This window comes from Hevea brasiliensis, chromosome 6, assembly GCF_030052815.1.
Source record: "Hevea brasiliensis isolate MT/VB/25A 57/8 chromosome 6, ASM3005281v1, whole genome shotgun sequence".
Classification (NCBI taxonomy): domain Eukaryota; kingdom Viridiplantae; phylum Streptophyta; class Magnoliopsida; order Malpighiales; family Euphorbiaceae; genus Hevea; species Hevea brasiliensis.
This window is the reverse complement of record NC_079498.1, coordinates 102866346-102883032: the sequence shown is the minus strand read 5'-3', so window position 1 is coordinate 102883032 and position 16687 is coordinate 102866346. Positions and strand designations below refer to the sequence as shown.

Here is a 16687-nt window from a genome sequence, read left to right as displayed (position 1 = left end):
GTAGTTTTCATTAGATTCTGGAGTGGGGATGTAATATTTGAGATTTTTTTATGGATTTTGATTGAGTAATCCATATTTTGTGGTTTTAATGAAGTTTTATTCATTTCTTGTGTGCTCAATGACATGCTTAGTGTAGGATCCCATTAAGTATTATTTTTAATCCATGGTTGAAGCACCGAAAGGAGAAAACGTTGTGATAGATAATCAAGAAATTGGACTTAATTAACTTAGATCTAGAAATAGACTAAGGATTAAGAGGATTTACAGATTAATTAAGGAACTTAATGGGTCTTGATTAATTTTAATTCTACGAAAGTAGGATTAGATTGATTAAGGCACTCTTTGTCTCACTCGAAAGGGTATTCAAAGGATTTAAGAATTAATCTCCTTAAAACCCGTAAATTCTATAAGATTGGGTAACCAATTTAAAAATCCCAAAATAGCTTGAATATGAACCCCCGAACTCCAGAATCACCTCTTTTATCATTGTTAATTTCTAATCGAATTTAATTACTTGTCATTTTAAATCTTGCCATATTTCAATTTGCTTATTTTAATTTGATGCAAATTTAGTTAAATCATCACATTGTTGAATAGATTATTAATTTTGCTCATATAGATTTCACACTCTAATTTCTATCAATTTATTGCTTTAATTTCAAAATAGTTCAAATTAGTCACAATTTTTATATCAAAAATTCAATCATTAACACAACTCCTTGTGGGAACGATATCTTTTCTATATTACTTGTACGATCCGTGCACTTGCGGTTGGGCCACATCAAGTTTTTGGCGCTGTTGCCGGGGAGTTGTTTATTTAAGATTGAATTCTTGATTATTTTAGTTGTTAATAATTTTATCTTTGTTATCTTTTCATTTTGTGTTTGTTTGTTCTTTTTTTTTTAGGTACTCTTAATCTTTTATGAGAAGAGCTAGAAGTACAAGTGACACATCCTTATTATTTAATCCTGAAATTGAGAAATTTTGTAGAGCCAACAAGAAAGAAACCAGAAAAAAGAAAGAAACCTTGAGAGAAATTGAAATTAAAGTAGACATGGCTGATGAAAGAATTAGAATTGCTGGTGGTAATGCTGAAAATGATTGAAACAATGAAAATACAGCCTAAGGTGAAGAGGTTGTAAATGCTAATGTGCCTAGGGGAAGTATGATGGATCATGCATTTCCTCGTTTTGATGATTTGAGAGAGATATAGCAAGACCAATAATTGATGCAAATAGCTACAAGATGGATTTTGGAGTTCTTCAAATGATATAAAATTCCCAATTTGGGGGACATCCTTATGAAAATCTACACACACATCTAAAGAAGTTTGCTATGATTTGTGATATGCAAAAACAACCTGGAGTATCTGATTATGTAGCAAGATTGAAGCTATTCCCATTCTCTTTGAAGGATAGAGCATTGGATTGGCTTGATTCTTTACCTCACAACTCCATTACAAATTGGGAGCAACTCACTGATGCATTTCCTGCACAATATTTTCCACCTGGAAAAACTTAAGAATTGAGGAATCAAATGACAGCTTTCAGACCAAGGGAAGATGAAACTCTCTATCAATCATGGATGAGATGGAAGGAATTAGAGAGACAATGTCCACATCATGCCATTCCAAAATGGATGATAAACCAGAATTTTTACACCAATGTTACTTCTGCAATTAGAGGGATTATTGATGCTCAAACAGGAGGAGAATTTATTATGAAGCATGAAGATGAAGCTTATGAGCTATTGGAGAAAATTGCAAAGAATACTCATCTTTGGAGTAGTCCAAGAGGACCAACTCCAACTCAAAAGAGACAAGTTGCTGGAATGTATGACCTTGATCCATTCAACATGATTAATGCAAAGTTTGATGCACTTACAAATGTGTTGGCTAAGAAGATGGAAGATTTAAGTATGTTGGTTAGTTCATCATCATCATCTGGAAGTTCACAGCAAGTTGCTTATACAGAAGGAACTACCAGCTGTGGAGTAGACTATAGAGAGCAAGTTGCATATGTTGGTAATTATGGAAACAAACAAATGTGGAATCCTTACTCTCAAACTTATAATCCAGCTTGGAGGAATCAACCCAATTTTACATGGGGAAATCAGCAAAATCAAGTCCCAAATCAGAATCTTCAACCACAACAACAACAAGGAATTCCATATTAGCAAAATAGGCAACCATTGCCTAATTTTCAGCAAAGAAATATGAATCCTGCACCTTCACCAAAACAGCAAGAATAAAGTTCCACCATAGAAGCTTTATTACAACAGATCCTTGCTAACCAAACTAAGCATGATGAAGAGATGAGAGAGATGAAAGCAATGTAACACCCTAGGCAAATCCCACATCAACAAAACACGGGAGAGATGCTGAGTTCATAAGTTGACAGTTCGTAACCCCTATTGACGCGTTTTAAAACCGTGAGGGCTTAGGCCCAGAGCGGACAATATCACTAGTGGGCCGGGCCATTACATTTGTGGTATCAGAGCCGCTCCGCGTGCAACCTTGAACGATGGTGGGGCAAACCTCAGCGAGGACGCTGAGTCCCATAAGGGGGGTGGATTGTAACACCCTAGGCAAATCCCACATCGACAAAACACGGGAGAGATGCTGGGTTCATAAGTTGATAGTTCCTAACCCCTATTGACGCGTTTTAAAACCGTTCATAAGTTGACAGTTCGTAACCCCTATTGACGCGTTTTAAAACCGTGAGGGCTTCAGCCCAGAGCGGACAATATCACTAGTGGGCCGGGTCGTTACAAGCAATGCTGGAACAAATGCAAACACATAACAGAATGTTGGAAAATCAGATTGCACAACAAGTATCTTCCTCAAGTACCAAGTCTTTTGGAAAACTTCCAAGTCAATAGGAAAATCCAAGAGAGCAGTGTCAAGCTATTACTTTAAGAAGTAGGAAGGTTGTAAATAATGAGAAGAGTGAAAATAGTGAGAAGAGAGAAAATGAGAAAGAAATTGATGAGAGTGAAAAACAAGAAAGTGAGAAAGAAAGTGCAGAAAAAGGTGAAGAGAAAATTGAAGAGAAGGAAGAGAAGTATATACCTCCAGAGCCTTACAAACCACAACTTCCCTTTCCACAAAGATTTCAAAAAACCAAGCTTGATAAGCAATTTGGAAAGTTCTTAGAGGTTTTGAAGAAGCTATACATAAATGTGCCTTTTATTGATACTCTTTCACAAATGCCCTCTTATGCAAAATTTTTAAAAGAAATTCTCTCAAACAAGAGGAAACTTGAAGGCCATGAAACTGTAGCTTTGACAGAAGAATGTAGTGCCATACTCCAGAAGAAACTTCCTCCTAAGCTTAAAGACCCTAAAAGTTTTTCAATTCCATGTCATATTGGGGAATCATGTTCTACAAAAGCTTTATGTGATTTAAGGGCTAGTGTTAGCCTTATGCCCCTCTCCATTTATGAGAAGCTCAATATGGGAGATCTTAAGCCAACCCACATTTCTCTTCAGTTAGCTGACTGATCAATTAAATATCCTGAAGGGATTTTGGAGAATGTGCCTCTGAAGGTTAGGAAGTTCTATATACCTGTTGACTTTGTCATCTTGGACATGGAAGAGGATTCTAATATCCCAATTATCTTGGGAAGGCCCTTTCTAACTACAGCAGGAGCATTGATTGATGTTAAGGGAGAAAAATTGACTCTGAGAGTTGGTGAAGATCAATTGGTTTTCAATATTAATAACACCATGAAGAAGCATCATTCTGAAGCTGATACTTGTTTGAGAATTGATATCATTGATGAGCTGGTTGAAGAACACTTCAGAAAGAGATATCCGGAAGATCCACTTGAAAATTGCTTGGTTCATGGAGGAAGCATAGACAATGATAACCCTCATGTGGCTGCATATGCTCAACATTTAGAGGGTAGTCCACCATTCATTTCTGCTCCAGTTTTTCAACTCACACAAAAGGAAAAAGTCGAATCTAAGCAACCATCATTCAAGGAAGAAGATGCACCTAAGGTAGAACTTAAGCAACTATCTTCTCAGCTCAGGTATGAATTTCTTGGCCCCAATAACACTTATCCAGTAATTGTAAATGCAAACTTGAGCACTTTAGAGGTTGATAAGTTGTTAAGAGTGTTGAGGCAATTTAGGAAAGTTTTAGGATACACCATAGATGACATTAAGGGAATAAGTCCACACTTTTGCATGCACAAAATTATTTTGGAAGAAAATTGTAAGCCATCTATTGAACATCAGAGGAGGTTGAACTCAAATATGAAAGAAGTTGTTAAAAAAGAAATTTTGAAGTTGCTTGATGCAGGGATCATATATCCTATCTCAGACAGTACTTGGGTGAGTCCAGTACATGTTGTCCCTAAAAAAGGTGGAATAACAGTGGTCAAAAATGAAAATAACGAATTAATTCCTACCAGAACAGTGACTAGTTGGCGAATGTATATAGATTACAGAAAATTAAATATTGCCACTAGAAAATATCATTTTCCACTTCCCTTCATTGATCAAATGTTAGAAAGACTGGCTAGACATTCTTATTTTTGCTATTTAGATGGGTATTCAGGATTTCTCCAAATCCCTATCCATCCAAATGATCAAGAGAAAACCACTTTTACTTGTCCATATGGAACCTTTGCTTATAGGAGGATGCCATTTGGGTTGTGTAATGCACCAGCCACTTTTTAAAGGTGCATGATGGCAATCTTCTCAGATTTCATTGAAGATATAATGGAGGTTTTTATGGATGACTTTTCTGTTTATGGATCTTCATTTGACATATGCTTGGCTAACCTTTCTAAAGTTTTGCGATGTGCGAATCGACCTTGTGTTAAACTGAGAAAAGTGTCATTTCATGGTTCAGGAAGGGATAGTGCTTGGACATTTGGTGTCTAACAGAGGAATAGAGGTTGATAAAGCCAAGGTTGAAGTGATAGAGAAGATGGCTCCTCCTACCAATGTCAAAGGAATTCGAAGTTTTTTAGGGCATGCCGGGTTCTACAGACGCTTTATCAAGGATTTTTCTAAAATAACCAAACCTTTGTCTAATTTGTTAAGTCATGACACACCATTTATAGTTGACCAAGAATGTTTGGATGCTATTTGTAGGTTGAAGCAAACTCTCATCACTGCACCAATCATTTAACCACCTGATTGGAGTCTACTTTTTAAAATTATGTGTAATGCTAGCAATTATGCAATTGGAGCTGTTCTTGGTCAAAGAAAGGACAAAAGGGCTTATGCTATTTATTATGCTAGTAGAATACTAGATGAGGCTCAAACATTTATGCAATAACTGAAAAGGAATTCTTAGCAATTGTCTTTGCATTGGAAAAGTTCAGAACTTACATTATTGACTCAAAGGTGGTTATATTTTCAGATCATGCTGCTATTAGGTATTTACTCCATAAAAAGGAGGCTAAACCTAGGCTCATTAGGTGGATTCTGATGCTACAAGAGTTTGATTTCAAAATCAGAGATAAGAAGGGAGCTGAAAATGTAGTTGCGGATAATCTTAGTAGGTTGAAATTGGATAATGAAGAAATGGATGAAGTCCCTATTAATGAGTTTTTCTTAGATAAACAACTTTTCTCTCTTGTTGCTAAACTACCTTGGTATGCAGACTTGGTGAATTATTTATCTTGTGGAGTTTTACCTTTAGGAATGACATGGCAACAAAAGGAAAAGTTTTTGCATGAGGCAAAATTTTATAGATGGGATGATCCTTTACTCTTTAGGAGATGTTGTGATGGTTTAATAAGAAGATGTATTCCTGAAGAGGAGATAGAGAGTGTTATGCATCATTGCCATGCTTTTGATTATAGAGGACACTTTGAAATCTCTAAAACAGTTAGTAAAATTCTACAGGCTGGTTTCTTTTGGCCAAACCTTTTCAAGGATGTGAGGAAATTTGTGTTAGAATGCGATAAATGTCAAAGGAGTGGAAATCTATCAAAAAGAGATGAAATGCCCCTAAATAATATTCTTGAGAAGGAATTATTCGATGTATGGGGAATAGATTTTATGGGCCCATTTCCTCCTTCATATGGTAATAAATACATTCTAGTTAGAGTCGACTATGTGTCAAAGTGGGTAGAAGCTATTGCAACTCCAACTAATGATGCTAAGGTGGTAGTGAAATTCTTGAAGAAATTTGTCTTGAATAGATTTGGAGCTCCAAGGGCTGTGATTAGTGATGGGGGTTCACATTTTTGTAATAAGCAATTTGAGAGCTTAATGAGGAAGTATGGTGTAGTGCACAAGATAGCTACCCCATACCATCCTCAAACTTCAGGACAAGTTGAAATTTCTAATGGGGAACTCAAACATATCTTGGAGAAAACAGTGAGCAATTCTCGAAAAAATTGGTCTGTCAAACTAGATGATGCTTTATGGGCATATAGGACTGCTTACAAAACCCCTATAGGAACTACTCCCTTTAGGTTGGTGTATGGTAAGTCTTGTCATTTACCTGTGGAGCTAGAACATAGAGCATATTGGGCCATTCAGACCTTGAATTTTGATCTCAAGCAAGCTGGTGAGAAGAGGCTATTACAACTTAATGAGCTTGAAGAATTGAGGATGGATGCCTATAAAAGTGCCTGTATTTATAAAGAAAGAACTAAAGTTTGGCATGATAAGCATCTTAGGAAAAAGGAATTTAAAGAAGGTGATTCAGTTTTATTGTTCAACTCCAGATTGAAATTGTTCCCAGGAAAACTTAAATCAATGTGGACTGGTCCATATAGAGTTTCTAAGGTTTTTCCTTATAGAGCAATTGAAATTTGGAGTGAAAAATCTGGGAATTTTAAGGTCAATGGGCATAGATTGAAACATTACATAACTGGAGACCCAATAAAGGGAGCAAGCTATTATAAGCTCTCTAATCCCACACCTCATTTTTAGTGAAATGCATGAAGAGTCCAGCTAAGGACTATAAATTAGCGCTCTTAGGAGGCACCCCAAGTTCTTTTATTTTGCTTTTGTTGATTTACTTTTATTTGTATTACTTTTGTTTTGTCTTAAATCTCCCCAAATTCAATTTTTGACATTGTTGAATTTTGTCTTTTGTAGATGTATTTCAGTGGATGAAGGTTGTTGCACTGCTGAGGAGTTACTCTTAATATGATATTTTATCCATTAACTCTTGTTTTCTGTGCAGGACACTTTCTTGGCTTATGCAGAAAAATTTTTCAGCGAAAAGGTCTGCAGCATATGGAACTTGCTTCTTTGTTGAGGTTGGGTGTGTATCTTTTATGTATTTGTGCTTATCATGTTAATATGATGGTAAGTAGGTCACTTTAGTAGTTTTGAACTTATTTGGGTTGTGTGATTCAATGTGCACATGCTGCATTTTTTTGGCATAACTTGGAGAGTCTATTTTCTTTTGTGGATAAGTGCAACTTTGTGCAGATTTTTTTATTGAGCTTTAATGTGCTAGAATGTTAATTTGCAGGGTTTGAGTTGAAATGACATAATTCACATATGTCCCTTATGCAGAACTTACTTCTACAAGCTTGTATGGTGCAATTGTGATGGATTCTGCATATATTGATGTGTTTTTTATGATAATTTCTCATGACTTATACTTCACAGGGTTACATTTCTTCATTCTAGTGTATTTTTCAAACTTGCAAAACATTTTTTATTGTAATCTGAATCTTGTTGAAATGTGCATAAGTAACTGCATAACTTATGCAGCTTTCAGGTCTCATTTTTTTTGCCATTTTTCTTTTCTATCGAAACCTGCATAAGCTCTTGCATAACTTATGCAATCCTACAAAACCAAAATTTTGCCATTTCATTTCTTGTCGAAAACTGCATAAGCGAGTGCATAACTTATGCAATTCTGCACCGCCACAATTTTTGTCATTTTTCATTTCTGCCGAAACTTGCATAAGTGTGTGCATAACTTATGCACTCTTGCATAACTTTAAATCTTGCATTTTCATTTCTGTCGTATTCCATATAACCAAGTGCACAGCTTATGCATTATTGCATAACCAAATTTTCTGGGATTTCCATTTCTGCCGAAACTTGCATAAGAGAGTGCATAAGTCATGCACTTTTGCACGACCAACTTTTCAGACTTTCCATTTCTGCTGAAACTTGCATAAGAGAGTGCATAAGTCATGCACTTTTGCACGACCAACTTTTCAGACTTCCCATTTTCGCCGAAACTTGCATAAGAACCTGCATAACTTATGCACAACATTTTCCCCTTATGCAGAAACTAGCACGACTTGTGCAAATCAAAATTTTTGGCACACCCTTTTTCCCACCTCCCACTTCCCGTCATTATTGTTCACCTCCTTCCCATTTTTCTCGGCATCAATTCCTCTCCCCACACCCCTTTTTCGCCTACCGAAACCCTAACTTCCCCTTTATCTCTTTTACTTTCTTCTTCCCTCCTCCATTCCCACCATCGTCAACCACCACAATGGAAATCCCTTCCCCTCAAGGCTCTCCTTTCCAAGTCACGCCCTTAGCAATGCAAGCCCCCAATCCCGATTCTCCTCCACAGCAAACCCCTCCACCTCCTCTTACATCCACCTATAAAAGAAGAATCCGATCTAAATCAACCCGACCCATAGCCTCTGCACCACCTCCTGCAAAACGAAAAGACCCACCTGCTACTCCACTTTCAGAGCTTGCACCTAAAAACCCCAGAACTTCGTCTTCCACATGACAAGGGGTTGGTGTTTCTACCTCTACCCCACAAGCCAAATCTCCCTCCTCTAGCAAGAAGCAACCTTCAGCAGCGACAACACAGGTATCCAAACTACTTTGGCCTCTTTCTAATGCAACCCATAAGGCAACTTTTAAGAGGCTAAAGGACAGAAAAGTGCAACCCACTAGGTATATTTCTGCAGATGCTCTCCAATCTGTTGGTTTGTTTGATAATGTTGTTGCCTACCTTGATGGTCTAGGTTGGATGGAATTTGTGCATAAACAAGAATTAGTTTATCCAGCCCTAGTTTTGGAATTTATTTCCTCATTTTCTGCTACTCTGAAATTGCATGAGATAGATTACAAGCCAACTATAAAATTCAGGTGCTTGAGGCAAAATACAGAGCTATAATTAGACTAATTTCACAGTATCTTTGGGCTTGCTATTGATGGATTGTTTAGGGTCCCATATACAGGCATAGAGGTAGCAAATAAAGGTGTTTGGAATGCTGTTCAGTTTTGGAGAAGTATTACAAACCAATCTCAGAGTTTTTATGCTGGCAGATCCAAGACCTCCCAAATAATAGACCCAGCACTTAGATTTATCCATAGGCTTATTACTAGCACTATCTTGGGTCGAGGGACTAGTTCTGGTGCTGTTGGAAAATCTGACTTGTTCATGCTATGATGTGCTTTTCACAAAGTCAAAATATCTCCTGGTTACTTCTTCTGTGAACATGTGTTGCATATTGCTACCAAATTTGTAGGTGATATAGTCATGGGTGGGCTCATAACTGTTATAGCTAAACATTTTGGTTTTGATCCGGAAGAGCATCCTCTATCAGCACTTTCAGATACTCTATATTTTGATGCTACTCACTTATCCAAAACTGGATTCAGTTTGCCACCATCTGACACTGCACAACCAGTAGCAGATACAGGACCATCTGCACAACCAGAGGCACAATCTGCACCAGAAGTCTAATAGCCTTCTACTGAACCTGCACCACCTGCTCAGTCCGCACAGGATACCCCAGCAGAATCTGCACAGCCAACACCATCTGCAGCTGGACCCTCTTCCTCCGCAACACCTCTTCCCTTCAACACTAAAGCCTTATTCACTTATCTTGAGAGGCTTAGTGATGATGTGTATTTTGTGGATAGGAAGCTTGAATCTGGTCTTGATACCCTTAAGGATCATCATGATCAACTCTTTGATCTTGTTATGGAAACCAGAGATAAGCAGAAAGAGTTGAAATAGATGATGAAGTAGCTCATGACTTTTCTGGGTATGCCACCTCCACTTCCATCACCTCCTCTAGAACCACCCCTTCAACAGCAGCCAACTCCATCCAGTCCTCTAGCAGACCCTTTGGACAAGGGCAAGACCATAGAAATAGATTAATTTTTACCTTGCTCTTGTTCAACTTCTAGTAGCTTTTCTTTTTAAATGTGCTGGAACAATTTTAGTCTGTCTTGAATTCTGTTTTCTCGAAGTACAATTGGATGGCTATTCCATTGGTTTTTCATTGCTTCTCATTGCCTTTGCTGCCCTTTGTGCATACTTGTCAATACATTGTATATATTTACATACCTCTGCAAGTTTTCAAGTTTTTCCTTGATATATCATTATGTTGTAGCTTTTCAATATACTGCACAGGCTGTGAAACTCCTTATGCAAATGCTCTGCATAGCCTGTGCAGTCCCATATGCAACTCATGCCATACTGCACAGCTTATGCACCTGTTCTGCAAAGTAATTATTCTGCATAACTTGTGCAGCTTTCTTATGCATCACCATCATCTCTTGAATTCACATTTTAGATGCTAAAACACTGCTTTATACCAGGTAACTCTTTCTTTTCGCTTTTAAATTTAACTATTCCTGGTTGTTCCTCTTTGCTTTGAGTTTTCATGCTACATTGCCTTAGACATTGAGGACAATGTCCAATTTTGAGTTTGGGGGTGTGCATTTTGATTTTTGCTACATTTTTCACATTTTGAGTATAGGAACATCTCATCCCATTCCATTTATATATATATTGTAAATATTTTACATACACATCTATGCATACATATACATAATACATTCACATACACATTATACATCACTTAGAAATTGTACACATTGCACACAAATAGATTTCTTCCATTTAGTTAATGCATTGCTCATTTTTAGGAATCATGCATCATGAAATAAAATCTTTTGCCAAATCCCTTGAGTAATGAAAAGTTGCTTATGAGAGTGATTTGACTTACCTTAAGTTGGGTTTGTGAATTGAAAGTTTCCTAAGAGGTGCAAAGTTTTGAAGTGTTTATCCTTTGCCTATATATTCTTAGCCAAAAAGCCACTCAACTAGTCATTTGGAGATGGAAGTGTTTTAGAGAGAGTTATTGAATAAAAGGTAGTCAAGTGATGTCTCACCAATCCTAGAACAAATTTTTTAAACCTTTCGAGGTGAAATACCAGCTTGTACTTGAAAAGAGAGATGATTAGGCATTCTTTGATTTAAACCTTCTCATTTTAAACCTTTGGCCTTTTACCTAATTAAAATTAACCCTTGCAAACCCCATTGAGCATTTATATTCCTAATTTTTCTTGAATCCCTTATTACAACCTAGCCAATGAACCAAACACTCCAACCCTTTTCATGAGAATAATTATTTATAATATTAGGTACACTTTATACTTATATTAAAAAAAAATAAAAAAAATAAAAAAAAGAGAAAAATATATAATAATGAAAGGGAGAAAAAATGCTTGTCATATTGTAAAAGTGCTAGTATATATGCTTTTCACTATTGTCATTTAAATTGAAAGAAATCCACCCAAAGTAATTAAAAGAAATGAGTTTGGGGGTGGCATTTCTAGGGACAATCATCAAGAGAAAATACAAGATACAAGTTTAAAGTATCAAAGTGTCCCTCCATTTTATGTATTTTGTAAAATATGCTAGCACTTGAAAATTCTCATTGTGTATTTCTCTCCTTCTTATATATAAAAAAAAAAGAGAAAAAAAAAGAAGCGTACCTTATGTTTTCAAGATTGAAAATATTCTCATGCTTTGAATCCCTTTTACTCTTTTCCTTCTTAACCTCATTTTGAACCCTATAGCCCCATTACATTCCTAAAAAGACATTTGATCTCTTGATAGTACTTGCTACATTAGTGGAGATAGGGGTAGGAAATTTGCCTATGGGATTGGAGCTTACTCATTCATTCATTCAATTCTATCATTCTATATAGAGACACTTTGACTATTGATTGTTCTAGAATTCCTTTTGAGCATGACTCTCTCTTTTGATTGGTTGGTTTGGGAATTTTGGATGATATTTGACTTGATGGCTAAGCGGTGAAAGCTTGGATAAGCATTAAATTCTTTGCATTTTGAAGGATGGGTATATAGATTGTTGATATGGCTAAAGGTATGTTAAGTTACTTTAATAAGTGATTTTCATAGCTCTTTGGACAAGGCACCCCTAAAAATTGCATTATATTTTAAAGTTTGCTTGAGGACAAGCAAAGATTTGAGTTTGGGGGTATTTGATACATGCATTTTGCATAGTTATTTAGGTTTAATTTTATGGCTATTTTATTTAATTATTAGTCACTTTTAGCCAATTTTATTAGTTATTTAGATAGTTTTTCATGATTGTCAATTTTTAGATTAATTTGTAATTTTACTTTGTTTTATAGGAAAAATGGTATTTTTGAGGGACTAAAAAGAAATTTTGCCAATGAGGAGTGATTTCTACAGCCAAAGATATCAAAAACAAGTTTGAAAGTTGAAGTATGCAGTGGCCAAATTGCGCATAACTTGCCGCATAAGTTGTGCAGTTCTGCACAGGGAGAAGAAGCAATTTTTCCATTCCTGCCGAAATCTGCATAAGTCACTGCATGACTTATGCAGACTTACTCCTTGCTTATGCAGCTTCACACAGAGAGCCTAAAAACCTGCCGAAAACTGCATAAGGGACTGCATAACTTATGCAGTCCACTTATGCAGTTTCATAGAGTCTTCATAATGAGCTGGCAGAAGATTCCCTTAGGAAAACACACCTCCAACACACCATTTTAGGGCTACTTGTCAGAAAAAGATATAAATAGGCCATTATCTCATTTTAGAAAGGAGGAGGAGACAAAAAAGGGAGCAGCAACAGGGGAAGAGTCAGAAAATAGAGAGCAAAACGTCACCTCTCCATTTTTAGACCATATTTGAAGTTTTCTTCCCTTCTTCCCTATTTCCTACCTTTTTTTTGTATTGGGTTTCTTAGTTCTTAGCTTAGATTTAAGATTTATTTCCATATTAACTCAGAATTTCTTGTAAATATTATGGATAGTGAGTAGTTTTCATTAGATTCTAGAGTGGGGATGTAATATTTGAGATTTTTTGTGGATTTTGATTGGGTAATCCATATTTTATGGTTTTAATGAAGTTTTATTCATTTCTTGTGTGCTCAATGACATGCCTAGTGTAGGATCCTATTAAGTATTGTTTTTAATCCATGGTTGAAGCACTGAAAGGAGAAAACCTTGTGATAGATAATAAAGAAATTGGACTTAATTAACTTAGATCTAGAAATAGACTAAGGATTAAGAGGATTTACAGATTAATTAAGGAACTTAATGGGTCTTGATTAATTTTAACTACACGAAAGTGGGATTAGATTGATTAAGGCATTATTTGTCTCACTCGAAAGGGTATTCAAAAGATTTAAGAATTAATCTCCTTAAAACTCGTAAATTCCATAAGATTGGGTAACCAATTTAAAAATCTCAAAATAGCTTGAAAATGAACCCTCGAACTCCGGAATCGCCTCTTTTATCATTGTTAATTTCTAATCGAATTTAATTACTTACCATTTTAAATCTTGCCATATTTTAATTTGCTTATTTTAATTTGATGCAAATTTAGTTAAATCATTACATTGTTGAATAGATTATTAATTTTGCTCATATAGATTTCACACTCTAATTTCTATCAATTTATTGCTTTAATTTCAAAATAGTTCAAATTAGTCAAAATTTTTATATAAAAAATTCAATCATTAACACAACTCCTCGTGGGAACGATATCTTTTCTATATTACTTGTACGACCCGTGCACTTGCATTTGGGCCACATCACCCCATTTTCAATAACAAGTTGCAAAAATTCTATAGCAATAATAATAATAACATTCTAAAGAAATTGATTTTATTAGATATCTTGCTATTCTTTGCTGGTCATTACGGAAAAGGAGGAATCATGTTGTTTTTAAGGATGGGGATTTTAATGTGTTGCGAATTCTAACTCAAGCTGCAAGTCATCGGCAAGAGATACTTCCTTCTTCAGAGGCTTCGCCACCAGATTTCACTACAAGATCAAGCTGTTATTGGATTCCTCTTGTTGTAGGTAGGTATTCGACTGGAGGGAATTATAGGCATGGGCATGGTTGTTAGAGATGAGTATGGGCATGTATTGATGACTGTAAATAAGAGAATTTGTGCTTCTTATGAATCTAATTAATCTTGCTGAGGTTCATGCGTTAAAGTTTGGGTTAGAGTTAGCATTTGATCCTGGATTTAGAAATGTGCAGGTAGTAGGTGATAATCAGCCCACATTTATGGCACTACAAGGTGGTCCAGTTTTGAATCCATTCCATGATTTATGTCTAGCCGATATTTTGGATTTGTCTGGAAATTTCAATTCTATTCAGTTCATATATTCTCCTTGAGCAGCAAATAATTTGGCTCATCATGTAGCGAAGGAGGCATTTATAGCTTTGAATCTTTAGTTGTATGGATGGAAGACATAACATCCCATTTGGCTCTTATTCCAGCCCAGGAATCTTCTCATGTACATATTCTAGGTTGATCAATACTATTTCTTTGCTGCTTTCCAAAAAAAAAAAATATAATAATAAAAAATTATTAAAAACTTCCATCATAGGTGACGGGACATATCCTTCTTTAAAAAAAAAAAAAAATAAAATAAACTGCAAGAAGAAGGGTTTAACAGAGAGAAAGGGTAGTTGAATGTATTTTATGTATTCTATTTCCTATTTTTTAAGAATTTAATGAAAGAAGGTAATTTAATATGTAAAATAGTTGATAGGTTATCAGATTAATATGGAAACTTTTAATTTTCGATCACAGTGATTTTTATGAAATTAAATTAAAATTTAACGAGTTTTATGAAAAAAAATTAAAATTTAATGATTTTTATAAAAACACTTATGATTAAAGTCGAGTGACCACGTGTAATATTTAAACTTCGAACTTTACATGTAAGTAAGGGAAAATTATTATTTAGCATATCTATTTCAATAAAATTAATTATTTAATTTTTTATTTTCAAAATTATATTAATTATTCTTTATATTTTTATTTGTTTATTATTTGATCTCTTTGATTATTTTTGGTGCTAATTAAAATTCCATTTAATTTCTATAATTTGAAAACTATAACTATATATAACCTTTCTTTTTTTAATTTTTGAACTACTTAGTCCCTACTATGGTAATTTTTCTCTTTTATATTGATTAATAGAAAATTTTATTTAAATTGAACAAAGGAATTAAAGTGTAAATAACACAAAAATACAAAAACTAACTAATGCATTTTTTAAAATAAAATAACTAAATAATTAATTTTACTTTTTTTGTTAAATAAAATAACTAAATAATTAATTTTGCTAAAATAAAGAAATTAAATTGCAATCTTTCCTATAAATAATCTTATTGAGGAGAAGTTGAGCACTTACCTTAGAATACTTGATCAATAGCTTGTGAAAGTTGATTCTCATCACAAGAAACAGGCAAGATCAGAGCTAATTTAATAATGAATCTCATTAAAATGCAACTAACTGAGCTCCCTTTTTTGAGCTAAATAAAATGGACATGGCCCCTCTACTAAGCTAGACTTTCACCAACACAATAGGGCCAGACGCGGTTCAATTAACAAATTGAAATAGCACGCCACAGTTGTGAGAGCTCGTTGTCCAAATGGATTTTCCCAATCCAAATTTATTTATGAGAAGCTTAACTAATTAGGGCTTCTCTTCTGCCAACCCAGCGACTTTTTCTGCCACTGCTAACAGGAGAGCTTCTTTCCTCGCCTGATTATTCTCTCCACTATCGGGTCGTCTACATAGTTCATTTGTGTTCCTTGGCAATTTGGGCTTCAGAGAAGAGAGTCTCCCGTTGTGATGTTGTGGTTCTGTTTACTGTTTTTCTCTTCTGAGGGTGGTTGATCCAGCGTTAATCTGGTGAAAAAATTTGTTGATTTACCATGTTTTTGGGGTTCTTTGCTTTGCTTGGGTGGTTGCTTGCCGGTCTTGTTCTTCAACAGTTTGATGCATTATTTGCTCTAGGAGAGGTTTGATTTCATGGGTTGCAGTACTTCAAAGTCTTTCTTCAGCTTTGTCATCTATGGCCAACCCTAGGCTTCACATGCTGACTAACACTATAAAAAATAATCAATTTTGCAACGGATTATTGTAACGGGCTAAAATCGATTGATATTAGCAACCAATTTTGCAATCGATTTGTAATTTTAGTTTTTTTTTTCATAAAATAATTAATTTTAAAAAAATTTAGCAATTGATTCAAGAATCAGTTGCTAAATCAGTTATTATTAGCAACCGATTTATAATTGGTTGTTAAATCGATTGCTAATCGATATTAGAAAAATTTTAAATATACAATTAGTAATCGATTTTAAAATTGGTTACTATTAGTAACCGATTAAGAAATTAGTTGCTAAAATTTATTGCTAACAGTAACCGATTTAGGAAATTTATTGCTAAATTAAAAAATTATTTTAATTGACTCTAGAGTTAGCAATCGATTTGCAATCAGTTGCAAAAATTAGCAATCAATTTGCAATCAATTGCTAAAATTGATTTTTATTTGCAATCGATTCCTTATCGATTGTTAGCAGCAAATGATTTTTGCAATCAATTGTAAATCAGTTGTTAAATTTTTTCCCGCAAGAATTCTCACCCATTTTTTTTTTCTTTTTTTGATTTACAACCGATC

General features: G+C 34.9%; 1 non-coding gene across 1 annotated transcript; it reads right to left on the bottom strand.

Moving 5' to 3' along the window:
* Positions 1-1521: 1521 nt before the first annotated feature.
* LOC131181196 (small nucleolar RNA R71) lies at positions 1522-1628 on the bottom strand. The gene has a single exon (XR_009149824.1). It is a non-coding gene; the product is annotated as a small nucleolar RNA R71 (small nucleolar RNA).
* Positions 1629-16687: the final 15059 nt, after the last annotated feature.